The 27,347-nt window shown below is 33.5% G+C and overlaps 1 protein-coding gene across 3 annotated transcripts in view; it reads left to right on the forward strand.

Annotated features, from left to right (window-relative positions):
- The window catches only part of Rbp6 (RNA-binding protein 6), a 387,157-nt gene that overhangs the window by 87,883 nt on the left and 271,927 nt on the right, over positions 1-27,347 (forward strand). The gene's annotated exons all lie outside the window — the stretch shown is intronic.

Here is a 27,347-nt window from a genome sequence, read left to right on the forward strand (position 1 = left end):
GAGTAGTATACTTACCAAGTATTCGTCGTTGACGCGACTTAGCAGAATCGTAACTTACTGTAGAAGGTTTTTGTCTCCAAAATCATCGGGTACACTGAAAGCAGAGGAGCTGGGACAATCTTTGAATACTTGCATAAAATTGTGTCAACGGCATCATTTCCAGGAAGAGATAGATAATCTGAAGAAGCATGGCAAGGTGAACAAAAAAAGTAGACTTACCTTCGTTGGTAGCGCGAAGGGACTGAAGGCAATGTTCAACACAGAAAGGTCTAACATAGCAGCTGAAATTGCCGAGTGGTGTGCTACAAACAGTACAGAGTGGCACTTCATTCCTCCGCATTCTCCGAATTTTGGAGAACTGTGGGAAGCAGGAGTAAAGTCCACCAAGCACCATCTCCGTAGAATAGTAGGCAATAGCACACTGACGTTCGAGGAGATGACAACTTTGTTGTCTCAAATTGAAGCCTGCTTAAATTCGAGGCCAATCTCTCAGTTACCGACATACCCGGATGATCCATATCCACTGACTCCTGGTCATTTTTTGGTGGGGGAACCACTAGTCGTTGTTCCCGATAGAAATTATGGAGACACAAATATTTCCTCATTGAAGAGGTGGCATCTCACGCAGCGCATGCTTCAGGATTTTTGGCGCAAATGGTCACAGGAGTATCTTACTCAGTTACAGCATCGCTACAAATGGACAGATCAGGTCGCGGAACCCAAGATAGGCGATGTCATACTTGTTCGCGAAGATGATCTTCCACCGGCAAAGTGGCTTTTTGGCGTAATAACTGAGAAGCATACTGGTTTGGACGGCCTTACTCGGGTTGTCAGCGTAAGATGCAAGGGCAGTATCATAAAAAGACCATTGTCAAAATTAGTTGTGTTACCTGTTGCTTAAATAGTATTAGATTTTTAAGTTGTATTATACAGTCCACTAGCATAAATGCTATCATTGTAAAATAGTTATAAGAAATGTTGTTTATGTTGTTTACGTTTTGTTTAATTGATTAGCGTTATATTGTGCAATATCGCCATATAATTGTATTACCATGTTGTTTCTTTTTTTGTAATTTATTTACATTTAATTGTTGTGTTTGTATTATATTCAGGCATGGTGGGCGGACAATTACTGTTGTTGGTTTTGTCAAATTTGTAAGAATTACTCAAGTATTTGTTGGTGATGGACATTCTGTCCATGGTGGGCGGTATGTTCACGAGCAAATAAAAAGTGCAATATTGATAAAAATATAAGTTTCGTTCTAAAAGAACTAGATGGCGCTACGCTATTTAAGTGCACGCTAGCGTTTGATTTTACTGTTTTGTTGTGATTGCGCTTAACGCTAATTAAATGACTCATCCACCCGACCTTTTTTTGTATCATTTATTAACAAGGGTCCCGGGGCTTTTTGGGTTCTTGTACACTATGCAATTGAAATTTATCACCGTCATGAAAAATCTTTGCTACCAAGTAAAATAACATTGTAAGATAAAATAACGAGGTGATATTAGGGAATTGACAAATTAAGCTTATATTTGAGTGAACAGCAGTGACCGGCGTGGAGCGAACCATGCGTAATATAATAGCCGGAAAATGAGAAAAATCCGGCCATCATTTTGTTTCGCATCGTTGGAATTAATCCTGTAAATAATCGCCGCAATTTTCGATATAAAACACAAGTAATGGATTTGTCAATCAAAATTCTTGTAACATATCTTATAGCAGTTGGGAAAAATATTACAAAACTATTAATATATATATATATATATATATATATAAATATATAATAGCTCTGGCCTATGAGTAATTAAATAAAAACTAATTAAGTAATCTACATATGTATATCTATGTGTTATTCCAGACTATTTTCTACATCTTTGTCAAACTTCATGGAGATCCATTGAGCCTTCAGCATCTTAACTTTCGTTTTTATAATATTAGTAAGATCCTCATTATGATTATGGCGATATTAAGTACAAGTATACATAAAAGTTTTTTTTTTTTTTTTTTATATCATAAGGTGGCAAACGGGCAAACGACCACAGGAAATCGCTGAAATGGCGAAGTGACCGTTGCCCATAGACATACGCAATTGCATATGCGTTGCCTACCTTTAATCGACGGAAGAGAGGATGCACAGAAAGAAAATATATTCCCTTTCCATGCATCCTCTCATCCGGAAAGTTCACTTCCACTTCCCATCCTTATAAGAAAAAGTGTAGGAAGGGAAAGAGGACTAAATTAGGCCTCCGGGACGCACACTCATCAGACGAAACGCGGAATTGCTTCCACTTGACGCCTGTCTTCTGTGTGGTCGTGGTATTTCACCGGGCGAGCCTGGCCAATTCGTGCGAAGATGTTAAAGCGTGCTCTACCACTGTTAACACATAAAAGTAAACATCTGTCTTATATCATTTAAAAAATAAATAAATAAAATTTTACATTTCTGCACCATTTAAACTACTACAACTTTTTTTTATTAATTCGTGCAGTAGTCGTCTCAATAAGTATAAATATTTCATCATCGACAAATATTTTTAAGCGTAACATTTTTTTAAGTTTGTTTTATATCACGAAACTTTCTCGTTTTCAGATTTCTGGGACTGTTAGTCGGTTTGATTTTAGAATAAAAATAGAGGAACGATAATATTTATACAAGCACGGTCAGTCTACACTCATCCGGTGTCGATCCGTCACAAATCAATGTATACGGTCTCCGAGAAATGAAAAATAAATTTATTTCAATAAAGTTATTTCTCTTACACGAGCTTGAACACATTAAATATTATTGAAAAGTCTTAAATCTATGGTATTAAATAAAATATTAAAAACGAATAATTACCTAAAACATATTATTGAAAGCAGTCCCTTTAGGCAAGGTTCCGAAGATACTGGCAGCGTTCCCTCTTTGAATATTATTTATAAGTGCATATTACAACGGTTGATGTTATTTGCAAATTAATATGTTATTTAACTAGCTGAGGAGTACCAAATTTTAGTAATATTTTGATATTATTGACTGCCAAAACACATGCATAAAAACAGATAATTTGTTTTTGCATAATGTAACTAAGTTCAAACAAACCTTAAACTCTAACACACTAAAACAAAAAAATACTGTGGCTAGAGTATCAAGGCTCACTGATTGTCTTTCAAATATAAAAGATGTTCGTGGTTCGTCTTAAACTAATCGTTATATTTTTAATTTCTCAATCCATTGCCGGCTGAAACGAATTTATTTCGATATGCTTTCTGACGCCAGCTGTCACAGCATTATTATATTAGGCAAGACGGAAAAATCTGAAAATAGGTCGCGTTTTAATTTCAATTCATTAATTAGTTAATTTGTTTTTATTTTAGAATAGATGAGCTAGATTACGTGTAACAGATTATTTTTGGTCTTATGTATTATTTAAATTAATTAAATTGTGACTTACCAACTAAAGAAATCGATTTAAAACTTAAGAACCAAAGATATTAAAGTACAATATTCTTGTTTTTAATAATACAGTCGGCCGAAGCAAGGTTTTTACTACTGAGTTTTTAATTATAAAATGTTTATTTAATAATACAGTAATGAATTAATGATAAAATATAGGAAATCCTCAATAGGAATTAGCGACAATGCAATGCGGTGAACATTGCAACGTTACGTAATTAACAATAGAGCAATTAAGTTTGGTGGCAACGCTACTCGTAGCGAAATGCCATTTCGCGGCGGATGCCCCCGCTGCCCCCGCTAACCCGCGTTCCGCTCCGCCGATGGACAATGCATTTCGCTGATTTCGCTGACGCCGTTTTTGCTGAATCTCCCCATTTCCCTCCCGTTTGTACGCTCCACGGAAAGATTGCATAGATGCTTCACTTTTGAACGCGTCGAAATATGAATATTCTATTTTAATTTTACTATAACCGTTATACGGTGGTTTGTGATTTACTTAATTTAAAATAAAGCTTACGTCCTCCATTAGAGACAATCAATTTTTAAAAGAGAACTACGCATACATTAGTAAGGAATAAAATAATGTGCTACATAATATAAATTACTTGTTTTTTTAATATCTATTCTGAGTTGAAAATTTGGTTAAATTTGAAGCGAAATAAAAGCAGTTTAAAGAGAGGTATTAAATACATTTTAGAGTTCGGAAATCTATTAATAAACTTTATCCTGGCTTAAGGCTAAACTTCGTTCTAGTTTTTTAATGGTAGCCAATAAAGTGTTTCATTGGTATAAAAACGTCTGGGATTATTGGATCAGGTTAAAGCAGTGGCATTTGCACAGGACTGCCGGCGCTCCGTGTTTGCTCGACGATTAACCAAGTGCTTATGGATTAATTACTCATGCATTTATTCGAAAATTTTATTTATTTTTGCATATAATTAACTCCGTGATTTTTTTTTTGGTCTGGCAGGAAATTTGCGTTGGATAAATTGGAATTGATGATAATAATATTCGACCATATTGGAAGCATTGTAGCGTCGGCGGGTCAGGGGTTAAGCATTTGGCTTGTAATCTACACATCCTAGGTTCTAATCCCACCATTTATTAACGTGTTTTTCCGACATTACATTTAAATATATATGTATACATTTATATGACGTTCTTACAGTGAAGGATAACATCGTGATGCAACCAGGACATATCAACGAAGAACTTCAAAGAAATGAGTAAAGTCAACCAACCTGCACTGTGGCTGTGTTGTTGACTAAGACCTTGTTTAGACCACACACTTAGAGTAGGATCTCAGTTTCTCGGTGGGGACATATAGTGAGCTAATGATGATGATGATATATTTTCCTGTAGTTTAATCCAGTATGTACTATTATCTCTTCAATGTTGTATGTCTAGTTGCCATCTTAGTCTAAAATATTAAAGAAATATGTTATGCATTTTACTTCACATTATAAAAAAAATATTATAGCGTAAATTTTAATTTAGAAAAGGTACGAATCACGGAAAAAAATTAATGGTAATAAGAAAATTGCGATGGCTTATCGTTCGCACCTTTTGACACATTCTTGTTACCTCTCGCGTTACCGTGCTGCTAATGACTCAATTAAACACAGTCCAGCTTAAAAAGCATCGTTATTTATAAATACACCCAACACGCAAATATGCTACGTAAGCTGTTTGACTTTAGAACGAAAATTGCGTGCACAATATTCGATCGATAAAACACATTGCATGGCACTTCGCAGTGTTTAATCAAGTTTTTTTTTCACCCCGACTTTAATTACAAATGTAAACGTGATATTAATTGTTGGATTAAATTACTGTTTGTTAAAAATTACAAATTGGATTTATATTCGCGATTTATATGGTACCCGATTTTAATATTTAAATTATAAGTTTCTCGTGACATAACCAATGGAATAATTAATGTACATCGTTATATTTTATGCTTTAAAGAAAGACAAGACTTTAAGCGGATTGAATCTTTGTTTAGACTTAGCAATCCCGCTTTTTATAAACTCATATTCAAAATATTTATAAACTCACAAATACATAAAAGAAAATTTACGGAAAGTGTCTATAATTCTTACATAATAGGTTAAAAGAAATCTATGTTTCCGAGGTCTGCTGATTGTAATTTTTATATTGTGCAAAAATTTTAATAATTTACTGGAGATTCATAAGTATTCAAACCATATAATATGGCATAAATAATGCGTAATTTTGTAAAAGACACGTTGCGACATCACGACAGGTGTCAGTCGGGAAGTCATTCATATACGTAATAATAATCCGGGGCAGTGTTGAATTTCGTATCTGATTGAATCGAATATTTTCCAACTAACATTTTTGTTCCACCTTTTAGCATATCGTGGCTACGTCAAAAGGTCCGTGTAAAAGAGTAAAGTTTTGTTGTTTATTTAAACTTTGGCTAGACACTACGCGCGCACCTACCATAGGCTGTCGGAACAAATTGAAAAGCAAATAAAGGCTTTCCGTTAAAAACGACGGGAACTTTTTCAATTACAAACTTGCGTGGCGTGGGTATAATAGCATCTTGAGTGTGGGGTCGTTGAATTTCATAGATACCATAAGATACGGTACTGAAAATTACGTACTGATTTTATTTGTATTGGATAGCAAAATAACATTAGAAATTATACTAGTTATAATGTTATAAATGTCTAAAATTAGACAATTAATTTATTAATTTTTGTCTCTCATAATATCGCAGATACAAATTTTCACAGACAGAGAATCGCTATGAAGACATAATTACGTCGAAAATAATGTCAGAAGGGGAGAGCTTCGTTGTTTTATTATGTTTATCGATAATGCCATTGTTTTATTCCATTAATAATAATTGCTTTCAAAGTTTCGCCCTAAATTTGACAAGGCCCGTTGTTTTGGAGCGGGGGAGGTGAGAAGTCAAGTCATCGTGGCAGCTAGTTCCGTTATCGGCGACGCATAGGGCACTCGCGAAAATTAAATCTCTATTAAAATTAAAGAAAAGGGACTCAACTTTTATCAGTTATGAACTTTCGTGACATTTTGCGAAGAATTATTATCGTCTTATCAGCCGCCGTTGCCAGCGAAGACGATTCAACTTGCTCGTATTTACGTTCGCTCATTCAATTAACGACATTTACGTTTTTATCTCTCCTGAAATCTAAAGAGATGTAAAGCCGTCTTAAAATTTCACATACACATTTAAACGGCGCTGTGTTTGATTTATAATATGCGTATTATAAACCTTATCAGATATTTTAATGCTATTAATTCAATTAGAAAGGTCTAAAACTGTGTTAAAAATTTATATTTTCAACTAAAATTAATTACTAAAACTTCAATGAAGGCAACTTCGCATTTTTTTTAAAAATAACGATAGGGTCGCAGTAATTATGCCGTATTCCAAAAAGAGAAGTGAGAAACGAGTGAAAAGCTACTGAAACCGCGGGTAAATTAGTCAGCATTGTATTACAACCCACTCGCATCCCCCCGTCCCTCGCGTCCCACAAACGTCGACCAAACAGTAAAAGTTAATTAAATAAAAATACCAAACGAATCAACTCCTGTTGAGGTGTCAAACAGCAATCAGCAAATAAAGAACCGCCAATAAGTTAGCCGGCATATTTAGAATCGAAAAGGCTCTGATTCATTGTCACGATTCGTTTTGATTGGACGTGCTTTGAGAGCGATACCAGGGATTCAGATCGTTCAAAATTTTAATATTTTTTTTTTATGTTTCCCCCATCCCCTACTCCCGCCACTTTCATATTCGATTCAATCCCGCTGCGGTTTTACGATATTTATGACGAGTTGTTTTGTTTTGGCAAGACCCGGTAAAGCGATCGGATGTTACGTTAACCGAATATCTTTCAATACCATCTATAGGTTCAGTGCGTACATATTGCAGTGAAATATCCAACGAATATAGAATTCTAATTTTACATTAAACATGTTTTAAACTAAAATATCTTAATTCTAACTTCATCATGACACAAGTAAATATTTTATTTTAAGATTTTAGTTGGCAGTGCGGGATATGATCGTATTTTACCACACTAACAAATAAGTGTTTTTTTTCGATGTTATTGAAAATATTTAGGAACAGTTCATTTATTGGAAAACCCTAGTTTAGTTAAAATAATTTAGAATCTTTCGTTCGAAAAATTAAAAACATTTCTAGATCAATTTTTTTTCATTTAAAGTTTGTTTTGACATTAAGAAAGGAAATAAGAAATAAAAGAACTTCTAAGATACACTAGGTATCAATGAAAGAAAATAATCTACTGTGTATCAAAAGAAAATTGTTGGGATTGTGAATGGGTATTATTTTATGTTATAGTCGGAGTATAAAAGTCTTTTGTGTTATTATATGAAAATAGAGAAATATAACAAATGATTACCGAGTACAAGAGGCGAGGCTCTTTCTTGTTATATTTTACTTTTGATATAACCAAGTACATAATTAATGAGATAGTATATTAACAATAAATAATAAGTACTTGATTTTATATAGTTTACTTGTATATTAATATTTATTGACCAACATTAAATCAAAAAATATAATAAATAACAAAGATAGAAGATAGGAGAAATTAGAAACAATTGCAACCTTTCGTGAGACATTACAATAAACATATAATAATGTCTAAACATTCACGTATCGGCCGGTGGTGTACCGACTAGTTTGGAGCCCTTCCGTGCCCGTCAGTGAACGACGGGCCGCGTCCGCAAAATAATACCAGTCCCACTCATCCTGATGAAGGTCCCCCGATGGGCTCGAAACTAACCGGTGCCGCCACCGGACGAATATACGTAAGTTTTTAACTGTTTTACATACCATAAGTTTAATTTCAAACTACATACGTGGTTAACTAAGGTCTTGTCACCTTTAACTTGACGTAAATGAGCTGTGGTAATTATTTCGTATATATTTGTTAATTAATTAACTCTATAAATAGCTTACAACAGTAAGATGAAAAAAAGCATGTAACAACATAAATAGCAATGGATGAAATACAAGTATACTTTCATTGGTAGCGAAGTACAATCGAGGCATGAGGTCATGATATTATGCTGGTCACACACGAAGGTAAAAGAATGACAAAGAGTAGCATACAATTCAGTATTTCTCTTGTCTGAACGCATGATTGGTTAATACAGTCTACATACGTGGGTAATCACATAATGGCGATAATATCACTAGTAGAATCGTCAAAATGTAGAACAATATTGACGAGTCAAGCAAGTGGTATACTTAAAATTAGCATAATTAGTCAACTCCATACTTTCTTGCTTTTACGATTAGCGGCACCGTTTATGGAATCGTCTTTATCTAAGGGATCAGCAGTTAGACAAAGTGTATTCGCTCTGAAGCGATACCATAAAAAACTTTCAAAATGTATAGGGATGTCAATAACTTTCGATAAGTCACGTGATTGTCGCGCGTCAGTTCCAAACATTTTTTAACTTCGTTATGGAAACGCTTCGGAACGAGTGCATTTTGTCTAACCCCCTTGCTCAGTGTATCTTGTACGTTAAAACGATAGCAGTACTAAATTGTTAGTTGCTCAACCTCACGAATTTGCCCTCGTGTGCAACTAGCATTATTCTTTGCAATGACGCAGTTCTGTGACGTTTCATTCATTATACGCCGCTGAATGCGATGCGCCTTGGATAAAGCTCCTCTAATTATTTCCGTACTATCTCGTCATCGAAATGCGGTCGAGGTGGTCCGCCCCGACACAGCACGCCGTACTATCGATCATTCATTTTAAATATATTATGCATTAAATTTTCTAGCTGCGACTATTATTAAATCGCATTGCGAGCGAAAGAAATATCACTACATTGTGAAATATTGAGTTGCGTATTTCAGTCTGCATTTCATTTCGATTAAATTAAACATCAGAATATATTTATTTCAATGATTTTTTCTCCATTAAGTGTACGATATGAATATTTTTACTTTATTAAATCTATTCTTTTATTTTTAACTTTGCCGTAATTTACATTCCAATCACCTGCCTGAGGCATCTTAAAAACAACAAAAATACATTTGACAGGAACTACCTAAAACTGTATAATTTGTTGTCAATTTTTTAACCGAGCAGTTCATTCCATGCAAAAATTCAAAACATTTATTGCCTGCTATTGGCAAGAGAGTCGCATGTGAAAATTTATCGGCTACATGCAATGCACAACATTTGGTGAATTGGCTCGGCTACGCCAGAGTCGGCTCTATTTGTCACGTGTATATAATTTCGCTTCAATGAGCCATCGGCTATGCGACACGCTCGTTTTGTTTTCCATTGCAATAAGAGCTAGCACATCACCTCCAACACACACACATCGTAAGTACGTAACACACGTAGACATATGTACCTACGTAAGTACTGACGCGGATTCGTGCGCGCCCTGTTATTTGTCAACGTCTAAGATAATTTCTATTGCAAACGCATAGAACTGAATCAGAGCGTGTACACACGTGGAAGCTTCTAGTTATGACATTTCGTTAATTTAGTCATATTGTAATGCTGAACATACCTCACCTTATTGATTTATTTTTGTATTCAAAGAGAGTTTGGAATAACATTTTACAATTAAATTACTGTTAATAAGTTTAATTAAACCAATGCAAGGGTCTTCGGCAATAATATAACTGATGGATGACACTCGCCTTTTGTGTTCACTCTGTTGGATAACTAATATAATTAAGTATACGAATTTTCTCCTTAGAGCGTCGGTGGCTCAGGGGTCAAGCACTTGACTTGCAATCTACAGGTCCTGGGTTTGTCCTGGTACCAATGTGTTTTTCGATTTCCGATTTACATATGTACATTTATCAGACATTTTTACGGTGAAGGAAAACATCGTGATGCAACCTGCTCATATCTGAGAAGAAATTCAAGAAGTCAACTAATCTGCACTTGGCCAGTGTGGTTGACTATGGCTTAATCACCCTTAACTTGGGGTAGGCTGCGAGCCCCTCTGGGGGGCCGCACAGTAAGCTGATGATGATGAAAGAAACTTATAATAGAGAGAAGAATTAATAACATGCAGTGACAAATATTCACATCAAAGATTAGATTCATTTACTACGCAAAAATGTGTCGTAGCACTTTTTGGGTTACTTAAAAAAGTGCTATGTTTTAAGTATTACTGTAACCAATATCCCAAATTGTACAATTCTAGTCTAATCCTCGTGCATATGCTGTTGGCCATTATCCAGTGGTTCAATTGTGGATTGTGAATAAATTAATAAAAGTTGGTTAAACAAATGGTTGAATTCTAAATAACCAGTAGAAATTATAACTGTTTCAATATAAACATTTGAAAATCAGTACTATTGCTGTAATTAAATTTCGCTGTGGCAAAATTATTTACATTTCAAAAATCTCAAGTATCATTCAGTTGCCGTAAGAAAAAGATATAGTCCGTACTTCACAATATATGCAAACGAATGGTAAAGGAGCTTGTTATTTTATTTATACAACACACTTGACCCGTAGCGCGGTTTCAAGACACGACTTCCAGTTTCTGAGAGAATCAGTTTTCCTCCACATATGTCTTAAGTAATGAAATAAATCTATTTAAATATTATTTTGGAAAAATATGATGTTCAATCTTTTCTTCGAAGTACATATCTATAACAGTAATTTTACTAATTCTACAAATGCAAAAATTTAGATGGATGAAAGTCCAAAACGGATGTGGATGAAATTTGACTTTAAACTAGACTTGAATATATTACTGTTTGAAATAACGCTTTGACCAAGTTTTTTTTATTTCTTGCGGGCAATAGCTAGTTTTATACCGCTATAGATGCTAAATTATGGTACTTGGAGTTAAAACAGTTAAAAAAGTTAATATTAGCCTGTGTGCTGTTAGTGGAATACAGGTATTTTTTGTACAAATGAAGTCAAAAAGTGGAGGTAAAAATCAATATTATATACCTTTGTATCACAAAACTGACCGAAGCAAAACAAAACCTCGAAAAGTACAGGCACAAGCATAAAGTGCCTCGAATCCCAACCCTTTTCATTTTAAACGCAATTTGTTGAAACCTATTTAATTTTCATCTAACAACGTTTCATACTTTAATTAACCAGTGGGCTGTTTGTTCAACGAAACGTTTAGAATAAGTAAGTCCCTAAGGGGATGGGATTTGTAAGGAATTGATACAAACAATATTGACGTAATTACCCGCGACCAAACATTTCAGACGACGCAACAAGAAACATTTTAATTTTTTTAAGCTATTTCTAAAAAGAAAGTCAATATTTTCAATTCTTAGCTTGTAAAAGTTTTTAACAATGTATTATGAACAAAATTGTCCACATCAGATTGTCAGCAACCGTATCTCTTTACAGTCATCTTTGTACAATCTACTTTTAGTTTAGTTCGGAAACTATTTCGTTCGTGCAAGCGAAAACTTTCATACGATTCTAAAGCTATATATTTAAAAATTAAAAAAAAAGTTGGTTCCTTTTCGAGTAGCGCATGCAACTGATCGCGCCATTTATTGCGTCTGAAAATAGTACAAAGTTCCGCTGCTACGCCGTAAGAAGTCGGGAGACGGGTCTTTTACAAGTTTTAAAACGCCAAGCCATCCACCTCGTTCCGGCGAACCTTTCTTTATCATTGAAGAATACGACTGGGTTTCTCATATGTGACTTACATTGCGAAATAAAGACAATATTTGCATTCAGCGAGCAGAAATGAATACAACCTTTAATAAAATGGAAGTGTATTGAGGGACTACGTAAAGTCGATTTAGCTTGCATTCAAGGGACCTACAACCTCTATACGGCGTCTATTGTGTTCGCCTTTTCCGACTTCAATATAATTTGAGGCATTTTTCTACACACATCTCCTTTGTCGTATGAATTCATCTTTCTATTATAAAGATTTTTGTTGAGCGTACAACAATCTCTTTGCTTCGGGGTATTTCTGTCATGTTTATAGGTTTAATGCCAGTTATTTATGTCAAATATGTAGCTCACTTTAGCTTTATTTGCTTTTTTTAAGTACAATAGTCATCTTAAAACTTTATCAAATTTATCGGAATGTTAACAATCGATGTTATATCATGAGTAAAATTCTGATGAATCGTTTACAAAACTGAACAAATGAAACTAAATCACTTTAATAATAGATCAATAAAGTTTTCACAGCGAAATAACATTTCTAAACGTGAAAGAACAAAGTGGTAGCTGATTTGTGGTCGTCGACGTCGCATTCAGTGTCTCATTCCGAGAGGGAATGTGCAATATACAGACAGATGGAATCGCCAACACATTTGAGATGCGTCGAGCAAAAAGAACAAGCTGGCGCTCGCCCAAGCGACTGTAGGACCGGCTTGTTTCATACGTCACATTAATTATCAGATAGAATCTTAACGTGTGACGTGTTTTGCGATATTTACGATAAACTCTCGAAGTAGTAAACACGTTATTTAAAGCGCCACGTCGACAGGTGTTTGATGCGAGCGAAATTTGTGTCAACTGATTCCGTAATGTCAACCGTGTTACAGAAATTTTGATGAATTAGGTAATGTTATTATTTTAACCGCAATTTATAAAATTCATGACCTAAAAATGTAAGCTGATATTTTTACTTTCTTTGTACGTTCGTTGTCTTTAAAATTATATTCCGCAACTTGTTTTTTAATTGTTTTATAATTTCTAATGCACATATTATACCAATACATAAGTTTACATTTGTATTAAATATAATGCATTAACAACTAGCAATAACAAAATTATTGTAATAATTTCCTTGGAAATGCAATAAATATTTAAATCTGTACTATTAATCATAGCAAACATGTCTTTTATTAGTAATTTATGTTGTATAATTTAAGTGTAACAAATTCTGAATAAACAATAGTATCTACATACATTAAAGTGATAAAATATTCTGTTTACACGCTAGATATTCTAAAGTAAATGTTAACAGAGTGTGCTTGCTGTTAAAACTTAGGCGGTGAGTGATTCGAAGGCAGGGAGCGAGTGGCCATTTACATGTGGTCAGTAGTCGGCGAGCTATCTCACTGATTTACAGCTGCATTCAATTGCTGCAGGACTTGTATCAACAGATGTACTGACTAACGGACAAATTTCTCTCAGTTTCTCGCATGTTTAGACGGAATTTACTCAGGATTTTATCTGCATTTGTATGTAATGTAATCGTGGATATTCAGCGATGAATAAAATGTACAAAAATATCGTATTAGCTCTATGTTTATATTAATATTTTATTGTTACCTAAATTATTTAATTTTAATATACATAAAAATAAAAAGAGATTGAATGAATTGTAATAATTTGCAATTAAAAATTTCCTATAATTTGATCTATGTATATTATTTTCAAATTGTAAAATTACGTACAAAACTGTCTAATAAAGTGAATTAAATTTTTGTAGTGGTTTCATTTATGATAAAACTCCTAATATTAGTAATTACCACTAAAAACAGAATATAACTTACTTATTGAATTAAAATAAAACCTTTACCCATTAATATTTTGGTGGAAAATCTTTGAAAGATTTTTTAAGCATTATTTTTGAAACTAAATATTATTCCTCTTTTTTGGTTACCAGTAATAGTCAACTGTATAAAAAACTATATAAATCCGTAGCCTTTAGAGACATTGGTATTATAAGACCATTTCATTTAGCGTGAACATTTTCCGGGAGAAGTAGGCTGCGTTTTCTTTGGCGGCGTCCTAGGATGACTCGTCGTAGGTAAACAGGGTGGCACTATTTATGCGCAGTTTGAGCGGCATTCGTTCTTTGTTTCAGGTAATGACCGTGCTTTCATCACGTGCTCAATGGGCCCAGCAAAGAGTTCAGATACCTCGCCGAGACTGTCTCAAGGCTCACTATATTTCACGTATGTTACATACAAAAAGAGGTTGAGTATGTGTCCAGCCGGAAGGTAAACTTTTTTTTTAAGATCGGTATAATAGCAAATTGAGTTGCTAAATTATGGTTCACAAGGAATTATATAGTGAGAATCATGCATGCATATTAAAGAAGAGCAAGAGTCAATTATCATATTAAATTATCAAATTTCCGTAATATACTGCTCCACTCTTAATTGTGAATGTTATTATCTTCTATATATATAAAAATCAATTGCTGTTCGTTAGTCTCGCTAAAACTCGAGAACGACCGAACGGATTTATCTTGTCTCGGTCTTGAAATGTTCGTGAAGGTCTAGGAAAGGTTTAAAAGGAGAGAAAAATTCGAATAATTTCCGGGAGGTAATTAAGGTTTTTTTTCATTCTACGCGAACGGAGTCGCGATGACAGCTAGTGAATAAAACCACACTTAGTACAATGTATTGTGAAAAATCTACACTTGGTAATCATTAAACGAGTCTGAGTATGATTGTGAAAAATTTCTCTAATTAGGTATTGTTCTAAAATCTTTTTTGTCATGAAACTTTTAAAAGTGTATACAAAAGTAGTTTTCTTCATTTTCCGGCGAGATACAGTTTGAATCGATTACAAGTTTAGAAACTTTCAAGTCCCCAGAGTGCCTCTAAAGTATTTGCTGTGCTTTCATGTAGGTGTAAAAAGTCAATTTATCTAGTATTCTCAGGACATGCGGGATATAACGAGTTTATTTTATTTAGAAGGTTAAAATAACTGTCCGTCTAAAGTGGACCTTAAGTTGTGTGAGAGCAAAGAGTTTCCTCGTAACTTCTGTGGGCCCGTTCTCTGTAATGATGTTATAACGGTCCGCATTATTATTTATGTTGTGTAGCTGGGAACGGCATAATAGTACCATAAGAATAAAATAAATTCTCTCAACTTCGAGACTTTCGCTTCACAGAGAAACTGCGACTTTTTGCATTACAGAAAATTGTAGGCGTCTTTTGCATGCAGCAATAACAACTTGACTGAACTATTATCGTACATATGTTCCTAAATAATAAATATAATAGTGTAAATACATTATTTTCAGCAAGAAAATAGTTTGCCTATAAACCTATTGAAATCTAAAAAAAAATTAAAGTTGCTTTAAAAAAAAAATCACATATTATTTTTTCGGTTGTATGCGATGACTATGTCTTTTCAACGTTAGATAAGTATGGAGCATTCACTAAATGTGTAGTAATATTTTCTTCGGAATATTTTACCAAAATGCCGTAGGTATATCAGCCTTATAGCAACTGCGAGTAATATCATAAATCTACGGCCCTTAAAAATAAGCCTCTTCAAATGAGAAGGCTTTAGTGCCGGTGATTTGTGAGAGTTTTGAACTCTTTCGTCAATTACTGGCTTATTTGTTTCTAAAATATACTTCCAATAAGCCTTTTACTTAGACGAAGAATGTTTATAACTTATCACTTATGTTATAACTCGCCGCTTGTTTTAAAGACAATCATTATAGTACAGTTAATAAGTTAAAAGCGGATTTTTTTCTTAATTTCGTAACATTTTGTGATATTTTTTTAGTTTTTTTTACCGCTGTAAGATAAATTAAACCAATCTATACAAAACCACTAATCGCTGGACGCTCACTATAGTATACGAAGTTGTTGATTTTGTTTGAAAAAAATACGTAATAAATAAATTGCACAACGCAGTATCATCTTAAATAGCAATCGGATGAAACTTAAAATAAACTGATATACAAACGGCTAAACACTCACGTATATTCGTCCGGTGGCGGCACCGCCTAGTTTCGAGCCCATCAGGGGCCCTTCATCTGGATGAGTGGTACTGGTATTATTTCGCGGACGCGGCCCGTCGCACAGAGAGAATGGGCTCGAAAGTAGTCGGTGCCGCCACCGGACGAATATACGTGAGTGTTTAGCCGTTTTTATATCAGTTTAGTATAACGTCTCACGAAAGTTTGAATAATTTAAAACTTAAAATAGTTATTTACGTTATATGTTTGAAATATGTTAAAATGTATAATATTATAAAAAAAGTTTTCAGCGGTAATTAGAGAAATAGTTAGGTAGAATATACGTAAAAACGAAGTAGATGTTGTGGGAAAGTGATGTTTAGTTTAGCAATGGTCAGTGACCGATTTGGTCCATCGATCTTCTGTTACTTCGACTGCCGTTGCAAATTGTGTCTATTTAGGCAAACTGACCAATTTACTAGCACTTTTTCTTGCTTTGGTACCTTTTGTAGGTTGAGCAATAACATTTATTTTCTATGTTCTAATTTATTGCTCGTACATTCACTATACCTACATATTTTAAATGATTTACCGAAGGTTTCCGAGATCAAAATTTCCGTTTAAATATAATGAGAGGAAAGTTTTTAGATTTTTATCTCAGAAACCAACAGTTTATTGTTTATTTGTTTTAAGTTACAAAAAAAACATGAGATATGTATTGTAGAGCTTATTATCGCCTCAAGAATTTGTCAAAGTTACAAATGCTTTTACAAATTTAAAACTTTGCTTAAAAAAAAAACAGAAAATTTCAATTGAAGTAGGGAATTGACACAGATGTTACACTGTTAATAAAACCGGTAAATAAAATTACAAATATATTGCAAATATTTTTAAACCAGTAAATTATTATAGGAGGTTCAAACGAAACCTGTCAAAGAGCACGCCGCTTAAAAAAAAAAGATAAAAATGTTCACGTTATATTTGATCTACATTGCAAAATATGTTCAATGGTTTCGCGCGCTATTCCAATATTTTCAGTATTAGAATCGTTAACACGTGGATATCTGGTTCAATAAGTTTTGACTATTTTTATAATTGCTGTGACCCAGTTTTTTTTTGCGTATACTTCTTTTATTGTAACACTATTATTAAACATCAAGTGCGACTTTTAATCAAGCTTATTTTTTTTGTAAAAGAAAATATGTTTGTATAAATTGTATGAGACATTATAAAGTTTTATACAAATGATAATCATTTTCTTATCATCGATTAGTACAAGTAATAACGTATCTAATATTTGTATTTGACGGTTTATTATAATTATGTGATGTTAGTAATTATTGTTACGAAACCGACAAAAGAGAAGACGATCTCTTGTGTCGGAGGCCAAGACCCACTTTGGGTCGATGCGCCAGCGGAGTAAGTAGTAATTATTAATATTAATGCGTGACAATGAGCAGAATGACGTGAAGTTTTAATTGAAATCTAAAAAAAACCTGTCACCAAACTTTGTCTGTAAAATAAATTTAAATTGTATATTTGCCAAAATGTCAATCAAAAATCTTTATACTTTCACGTGACTTTCCTAGGAATAGCTGGTAACTCGTGATCTAAATGTTTAGTCTTAGCCACGATTTAGCAATTAAAAAAAGCAAAAAATTATATTCTCAAAACGAATATTTTTACTAGAAATGTTTTTTCCACGAATTATCAAGAATATCAACATGAAGGAAAGCAAATGTTTTATGTTATACTAAAAGAGATATGATGTGGGAATGCAGAGTAAATGTATTGATTTATATTCGAAAGTATCTATCTATATTCAGTTGCGTTAGTAAACAAATCAAGTATCATCCATAGGACGTGAATATCGGCTAAGGCCCGATAGAAATACTCGTAACGTTATGAATATCAGATGAAGCCCGGTGGGCGCACAACACAATATCGCCCCAGTTCATTATCACACTTTATTGGAAACACAATAAGAAAAATAGCAATGCATTTTCTTTTTGTTTTCCTTTAACAAGGCAATATACGTTTCACTTCGTCGCCTGCTTAGTTTATCGCGTGGTAAAATAAATATTGTGTATACGTATCCTCCGTTCAGCTGAATAATGTTTTATTGTGTTATGCGACTTACTAGTGCGGTAGACAAACACAAAGCGCGACTTAGTGTACCGCTCCGGGCTGCTATATAAAATTATACGACAACCGAGAGTAGGTTACATCGGGGACCTTTGGACGATAAAAAAATCTCTCTAGGCGCTTTGCGATGATAACTTTTGATTCAAGATAGAGAAAATTATTTGATTGTAATGTAAAGAAAAAAAGTGAGCCATTAAAGAACCTTAACGACTTCTATCAGATGAATAAATGATTGAATTTTCAATTAAGATTAGAGGAAAACGCGACGGCGAACTTTGTTGACAATTGTCGTTGGATGAGCGAGGAAGTGTATGTTGGCAAACTATTTCGCTCCATTGTATTATCGATTCTTGATTATTTTATTTTATGCAAAAATGGGAATATGAATTAAGTTGTTACATATAATTATGGAACGACGTCGATACATCGTCTATGACATATCAATTTTTATGCATCAATAAATTATTGAGGTGAAAAGGAAAAAGAGAAACGGTTCTTGTTTATTTTTTTTAAATTCACGATCTTTTTAAACTTTGTAATCCATTGTTTTAAGTTTATATAAATGGAAATCGAATTACTTTTTCTTAATATATTCTATTGCTTAAGAGAGAATAAGATAATCTCTATAATTGCACATTCAAATTATATTCGCAACTTAACTGCTTCTCTTAAAAGAGTGTTGCATTTTCATAGTCAAAGATTTCCTTAAGTCACGTACATTGTCGGAAACAACTGTTCCTTGAATTGTGCTCGAGTTTTAAAAATTTTAATTTTTGCTAATTTCCATCACATAACTAGCGACATAAAGCTGCTAGTAAAGCGGCCAGTCGCGTTAAAGCAATTTGCGCTGCCTCACCGACGCTCGCAACCTTAGCTCCATAATACGTGACACTGCTGTAAAATTGTTTGAAACTTTCTATTACTGTCCTCAAAGTGGTTAGAGGTCTTCTCGCGTTTAATGTTTCCAGCGAATAATGGACTATAAAGCAGGAAAAGATATGGATTAATTCTGCATTATCCTCGTTGTTAGAAAACTTTTAATTGTTATGGATAATTGGCTGTGAAAATGAAGCCAGTCGACTGTTTTATCTCTGCCTACTTTGAGACAAAATTTATCTTTAGTCTGTTTTAATTACGAAACAGAATTATTGCGAATAACTCTCCTTCTATTTATAGATTTTACATTTTAATTCAGTTGTCATTTGTTTATATCTTTATAATATGTTTCCTACTAAATACGATAATCTTCTTTTGTTTACATTATTGTTAATGAAATGATATAGCGTACAACATGCTAGCAACAATTCTACAATTATCATTTGTCCAATAAACATATGTATATTAAACATTTTCAATATTAATTAACTGAAATGTTATAAAACCACACTTAATTTTAGTTTAATTAACGTTAGTTATCCCTCGCGAGAGAGCGAGAGAATAAAGTAAAACAAAAGGATCTTTTCTGCTCATTTATTCAAAAGATGAGAATTCCACAATTGCGCTGAAACTTTCCTATTTCTCAACTGAATTACAACATTGATTGTGAAAATTTCTTAATTGTTTCCTTTGGTATTTTTAGGTCAATTCAGCTGCCTTATATCATACTAAAGTAAAGATAGATTTTAGTAATTCAGTTTATTACAAATCTGTGCCAAATTTGAGTAATAATTCTAAATCGTAAAGCAAATTAAAATCAATGAAGTTCAAAGCGTAAACAAAAACAAATATAAAACTAAATCAAAGAAATCCCCGCAGAGTAAAAATATAAACACACGCATTACGGGCCATTTATTACGAGCAAGAAAAATAGAAGGAATAAAGTTATCATTTCACTTCATAGATAAATCGTGGAAATGTTTGTCTAAGAATCGGACGAAGGTTCTTTGTGAGGCTAATTTTAATATGTATTCAAACGTTTATAGATTTCTTATAATAGAAGGTAGCAAACGAGAAATCGACCAGCTAATTGTGCGTTACCTTTCTTTTTCTTTAACGGACAGAGGAAGTAGAAAAGGAATATTTCCTGTACTTACTCTCCCATGCGTGGTGGGAAGGGTAGAAGACATATTATACAAGCTACGTCAGGAAAATTGCAGTGTTACTTTAGTGTCTGTATGTTTATTAATAGATTCACAAAACGACCTATTGTCATAGAGCTCCAGCGCTTTGTGCTGACGCTTTTATTCTCTTGTCTAATTTAAAATTAGCAGACTGTTGATTGATATTTGCCTTCCTTGTTCGTTTGTTAGCGATCCTAGAAGTATATTGTTGTTATAAAACTTTCTTTTTTGTAGTCTTTTGTGGTATATTATTAAACAAATAATTTTGACTACGTATTAAAAACGAGCTGTCGCCCGCGACTCCGTCTTCGTGGATATATAAAAAAACTTAATAAGTGTAGCCTATGTGTTCTTTTAGACTATCATCTATACGTATGCCAAATTTAATCGAGATCCGTTCAGCCGTTCTAGAGATATCTTCAAACACCCATGCATCCATCCACATCACATCCATCTAAACATTCGCATTTATAATATTAGTAAGTTAAATAAAAAGCAGCTCTTCAAGGCATAAATTCGAAAAAAAATGAATCAATAGTACACTGGCTCTAAGCTACCTCCTCACCAATTTATGCGAAGCAATAATTACTATAAGAAAAACTCTTTTAATGGAAATTCTAATACGAATATTGAAATTTATACAGTTTCAATAATAAAATACTGAATACAAAATTAACTACGAAATGGAATTTTAGATTAATTTCTGGCATAAGCTTGCAGTGTTAAGATATAATATAGAGCAAGGCGCGACATCTGCTGGAGTTTAATTTCTAAGATAATTCTTATTCTACCCTTGGCACCAAGCTTTCGTACAGCGCCATCTATGCGACGCAGGCGGAGTCACTTTGTCATGTAGTACTGCATAGTAAGCGAGTGCATCATTATGGCGGGATTATGGGATTTGATGCATTAATTTGAATACGCAGGGTAAATAAGGAAGCCGGCAAGAGCTTAGCAAGAGAAACAGATATTGTATTAATGTTTTATTCATTCTATTCCGGGCTTCTAAATTTGTTTATACGAAATGTTGAAGTACTTTGTTTTTGGGAATGGTATAAAAATATATTTTACGTAAATATACTTCGCGTTTAGATCTGCATAAGACATTTTTTGTTTTATAAAGTAAACCCAAAATGGCTAAAAGAAACTTAGAGTTATAGAGCATAGTCTGGAAGAACATATACATATGTAGGCTGCTAATTAAGTTTTTATAATTCCGCACAGACAGTCGCGGGCGACAGCTAGTTTTAACATAGAAAGGTATCTCTATCATTCGAGCAACATAGGGGTTTATTTTAGCAGTTCGTAAAGCAAATGATATAAATGTAGATTCGATGGTTATTGAAACTTTTCGCAATCCATTAAGCCCATACGGCATAAGCCGGTCGCTATTGACTTGCAACAGCCGATTTGTGATCGGAACCGTTATTGATAACGGTGTGCCGTTCAATTATAATGGAAACACATTTTGATTTATCTCTCATAGTTATTCATACATTTTAGTAAAGTTTAATTTGATAATACAAAAATTTAATGTTGAATAAACTTGTTTATTCAAAAGCAAGACAAATATTTTATGCGATCTTTTTCAGTAATTTAATTTGATATTTGTGGTTGAGAAATAGAGAGTAATAATATCATGAATAGATTCGTAAGGCTCTGGACATCTTCATCATACATCTCCAATGAGGATCTACCTACCTTAAGTTGTGGGTGAATTGACCATAGTCAAACAATTGGTCCAGTGCAGTTGGTTCGTAGACATATCTTTGAACCTTTTCTCAGATATGTGTAGTTTGCATCACGATGCATTCCTTCACCGTAAGAACGTCGGATAAGCGTTAATATGTAAATCGAACCTAGGAACTGCAGATCACAAGTCAAGTGCTTGACCACTCAGCCGCCGAGGTTCTTAGGATATCCTACTTTTGTAAATTAAAAAAGAGAAATAAAAAAAAGAACTTCGATTATATTAAGTTTAAAATGATCCTTTGATAAAGTTGAAAAGTCTTCAATACCTAATAGATTCTTTTTCTAAAACTCTAAGCAAATAAAGTGTTGTGCAGCGCTCGGGGGTGGCTCGTTGTAAACAAGTCATCTTTTTATCTTCCCTTCACGCTTCACGTAACTTTGTCGGGATGCGCTTGCACTTTAAGTTAGAAGAGATTTCTGTTGTTTTTTTTATCCGATACTCAGCTTCGGGGTCTGACATTAGTTGGATTTTATTCTAAATAAAATTTCAAGAACGATAAATAAATTTCCATGATTTTTTTTCTAGTTTACTACCAAGCTATATCAGTGGCTTGTAAATAATACGGGGAGAAATATTATTTTTATTTCTTAATACTATGTTTACAATAGTTAGGTCTTTTTTATTAGAATTATACTACAACTATGGGGGATAAAGATAGAAAAAGTATATTTTTGAGAGACGAAATAATTTAAGACACATTAAAGTAATCCTTCAAAAGAATTTAAGGCGATCCGTAGCTCTTTTGCCCCCTTCTATAAAAAAAAGAATTGAAATGGTCAAACATAATTCATAGAAACACATGATACACCATACAAAAAATATGATTAATTTCACTGCTAGTAAGTTAAACGATGTAAGATTTCAATTTTTAACGTTTTGTTAATGAATTATGTATTTATTCATAATAGAAATCTAATTTTAAAGTAAGGCAATTTTAAAACGCAGACGTTGTTCAAACAACGCAACATTTTTTCATTAGCCGAGATAGTTTTCCAGTAAAAAAGTGTCCAACGGCATAACAGACTATTACTTTCAAAGACACGGAATTTAATTTTAGTTTGTATTATGGTTACTTTATAAGACTGCATATTAAGTGTTCCTTTGAATTTGATTTACAATTTAATTCGATTTTTTTGTGTCTTTGACTAAATTCGATGTGGAAAAATGACCTCAATTGAACAAGAATATTAGCTATCGCCCGCGACTTCATCAGCGTGGAATTAAAAAAAAACTTAATAACTAGCCTATATGTTTTAGCAAAATTTCATCTAGATCCGTTGAGTCGTTCCGGAGATCCCTATAAACAAACATTCGTTCATCCATCTATCTAAACAATCCCATTTATAATATTAGTAGGATCTATACTACTAGATATCCTTAGGTCAAACATATGAACGAAGTAGATATATAATTGACCGAAAAAAATGTTCAACAACTAAAGTGTTTGGTAAATCAATTGTCGAAAATGTAGATTAGGCAGCGTATAATTGTCGTGTGATATGCCTGTGCTACTGCTTTTGTTCGTAAAGCGATGAGGCCGGTCCATTTAGCTGCAGGAGCACGACAGTCGATAATTATGTTGTCAACTGGCTAAGCTAATGGGCTATACAAAGCGGATCTCGGCTGGATCAGTCGCTTTTTGCGCTTGACAAAGACCATTACGCGATCCGTTTCCGAGCGTAAAGTAAACACCGTTATGAAGTTTTCATCGGGAGTTACCAATGAGGATGAGGATAACGTAGTAGAGCTGCGATTGCGATTTGAATGGATAATGAGAGCCAGCGTATTCGTTAATTGAGTCGATATGTAAATAAACAGAATCAGCCATCGCCGCGCCGCTCCGCCAATCATTGCATGATACAAAGGCTAGTTCGCTATTTCACTGTTGTCTCTGATTGTTTACTAGCTTTGTACAAATCGTTACTTATTTGGTTCACTATTTGTTTAATTAATTAATGGCGCAACAATGTTATTCGTTGTTTTGTGAATTCTGTGTCGAATAATTATTTAGTTGTTCGAAATTTAGTTAGTTTCGTTTTTAAAATTAGATTCTTGTTAGTGAAATACTTGATAATTCTCAGATTAAATCAATGTGATTTTTTATATAATAAGATGGCAAACGAGCGAGCGGAAACGTGAAATAACTAATAGCGAAGCGACCATTGCCCATAGACCACAAAATTTGCAGAAATGCGTTCCGCGTTCCGTTTTTTAGTATTATTTTAATACTTTTTTATAAAAGTTTTATTTATCTTAGAATTCTTTATTTGTCGTATCATTATCAACTCACTATACGTCCCCACTGAGGGGCTAAGAGCCTACCCTAAGTTACAGGTGACTTCTCACATATCTTTGAATTTCTTCTCAGATATGTGCAGGTTGCATCACGATGTTTTCCTTCACCGTAAGAACGTCGGATAAATGTACATATATAAATCGGAAATCGAAAAACACATCGATACATGGCGGTATTCGAACCCAGGACCTACAGATTGCAAGTCAAATGCTTCACCCATATTTGTCGAATATTTAATATATAATGTTTAAAATCAATTTATCGAATGTTGTGTACTATCTAAACATGAATTCTGCAAAGTAATATTGCTTACAATTTCGCCGTAAAGGTGTGTCGATAAGAGAAATTCATACGTGATACTGCATACAAATCCACAGAGATACAATTTCGACAATCATTACTATTCAACTGTATCTTACATAAACATCTATATAAAGGGTGTTTTGAGATGCAAATATTATTCTTGTACCTGAAATGTTTGCTAAGTAATTACTAACGTGTACATTTATTTGTGACCACAAAATTATTAAACAAAGTTTAAGTTATGGACTAGAAGAGACATAAAGGTACATAGTAGTCAAAGCACTTTTAACTACGTAAATAGCTTTTTTTAATCGAAATAAAAATGGAAAAAGATGATTGTTAAAATTGAATAAAATTGGGTACACAAGAGGTACATTTACATCTGCCTTTATCATTAAATATGCACACATATAATGTTACTAATATTATAAATGCGAATGTTTAGATGGATGGATGAATGTTTGGAGGTATCTCCAGAACGGCCGAACGGATCCGGTTAAAATTTGGCATAGACGTAGAACATATTCTGGAAGAATACATAGGCTACTAATTAGTTTTTATTAATTTATCACAGACGGAGTCGAGGGTGACAGCTAGTCTAAGATAATTCATAAAATTCATTTAAATTATAATACATATTTGCATATTCACTCAGCATATAAAAATGGTGTTAACTCTGTACAATGGTAACAAAAATCAGAGCACAGATTACGTAGTCCAGTTTTTCGGCCGCACGAATATTATTACTACAGCAATCGGTTTTAAAAACACTGAATAACATTATTTATTCCGATCCGTAGTGATTCGGTTTCCCCGAGTGAAAAGCAATGTGATACGCTCCTGACACGTTCCGGCAGCGATTTATAAAAATAATGCCAAGCGCGTTTTTGAATCTCTTTTTTTTTTGAGCGCGGATTATTTATATGTTTCGCGGCCGACGTTTAGAGAAAAAAAAATGTCATTAATTCCCCCAAACGAGTGGGCATTTGGGTAAATACCGAGCGTTAGACGTTTTATCATAGAATAACCAAATATTTAAAGTACCCTGTGTGGGTTTGCTTTTCATTTGTTTCTGTTTAGTTTGCGTTAAAAGCATTTTTCGGATTATTTGCAAAAAAGGATGCATGTAAGCATAATTGAATTTTTAAATGGAAAAGCTATTTTGAAATAAGTTTTTAAACCTAAAGATTTATCTAGATTAACCGGTATTGGTAGTGAATGATTAAAATAGGTTCTTGGATAAGCCTTTCTTTTGCATTAACAACTGAAAAACTGACTGATTGTGATTTAGCTGAATACAAAATGTTGACGTGTAATAGAATGATGTCAAAATCATATAGTGAAAAGCAGAATACTGTTTTGTCTGTGTTTAAGATCATGGAATCATATCAGATTCTCTATGGTATGTTATGATTAAAAAATGTATTTTTATGAGTTTTTCTTTATTAAATTCTTTTAATCATACTATTTCTCGGGGCGCGAGCGTGAGTATGTTCTCGCTCGAAAGTTCGCAGTTAATTCTGAGCGGTATCAATTAAAACTGTCGCCTCTGATTTATTTTATTGGTTCGGCAATTGATTACATTACGCCAAATTGACCGCAATGAATGGGATTCTCACGACACTGGCTTTGAAAAATATACTGTACGTGTTTCTGACACCCGTGCTTTACTGCTGAATTCAATTAAAAAAATAACCTATAAATAATCACGAAATATAGGAAAAAGAAGGACCATTCTTTAGTAGATACTTTCTTACAAAAATTATTTGTAGGGATCACCGTAATGTAACCGACATCCAGGTTTAGATAAACTAGGTGTCGCCCTCGACTGTGTCTGCGTGGAATAAAAAATAACTTTATTAGTATCCTGTGTATTATTTTAGGCTATGCTTTACATATATGTAAAATTACATTGAGATCCATAGAGCTGTTCTGGAGATACTAACAAATATCCATCCATCCATTCAAACAAGCGAGAGTTTTTTTCTAATTAATAAATGTTATAAATTGGTAAAAATGTATACACTTAAGTAATATATGTAACATTATTGTAGACACCTCTATAACTCTTTTATTGTGCTATCAATCACTTAGCTAATTTCATTATTTACTTACAAACGAAAAACGCAACGTCAGCGCTTAATGTTATATCACTTCTACACACTTGTACGTCGAGAATGACACTTTCATTAAACTAATTGACAACTTTGTTACAAAGTGATGAAGCATATTTTTATTACGAATATTTAAATTTTAGTTTTTTACTTATTAATTACATCAGAATTTAGTGGTTTATAAAATTTTACTTTGTGTAGATATGTATAGAAAATTATTTGTAAGCACAAAAACTATTTGAAATAATGTTCGCTTAAAATATAGAAGACGGCTGACACTTCATAAATGACAGACAACCACAGTCGAGGTTCTGTTTTCAACTTATTCCAAGTATGTAAGCCGGCATACTTTGTGTAAATAATTTGTCTAGTTTGGCTTGGCCGGTGTGCGAATGAAATGGCTCAAACATCTGTTCGAAACTCGTTAAGCTGCGAATGCTTTCGACAAGTCAAGTTTGATTCGAAGTCGACTTTGATTATTCCGAACGTCTACACTGGATTGGCGAATAATAACGCAATTAATTCCCGTACTAATACCTTGCACTAATTAAACGGCAGTTAAATGTCATC

Source organism: Papilio xuthus, unplaced genomic scaffold, assembly GCF_000836235.2.
Source record: "Papilio xuthus unplaced genomic scaffold, Pxut_1.1 DF828780.1, whole genome shotgun sequence".
NCBI classification, from domain to species: Eukaryota; Metazoa; Arthropoda; class Insecta; order Lepidoptera; family Papilionidae; genus Papilio; species Papilio xuthus.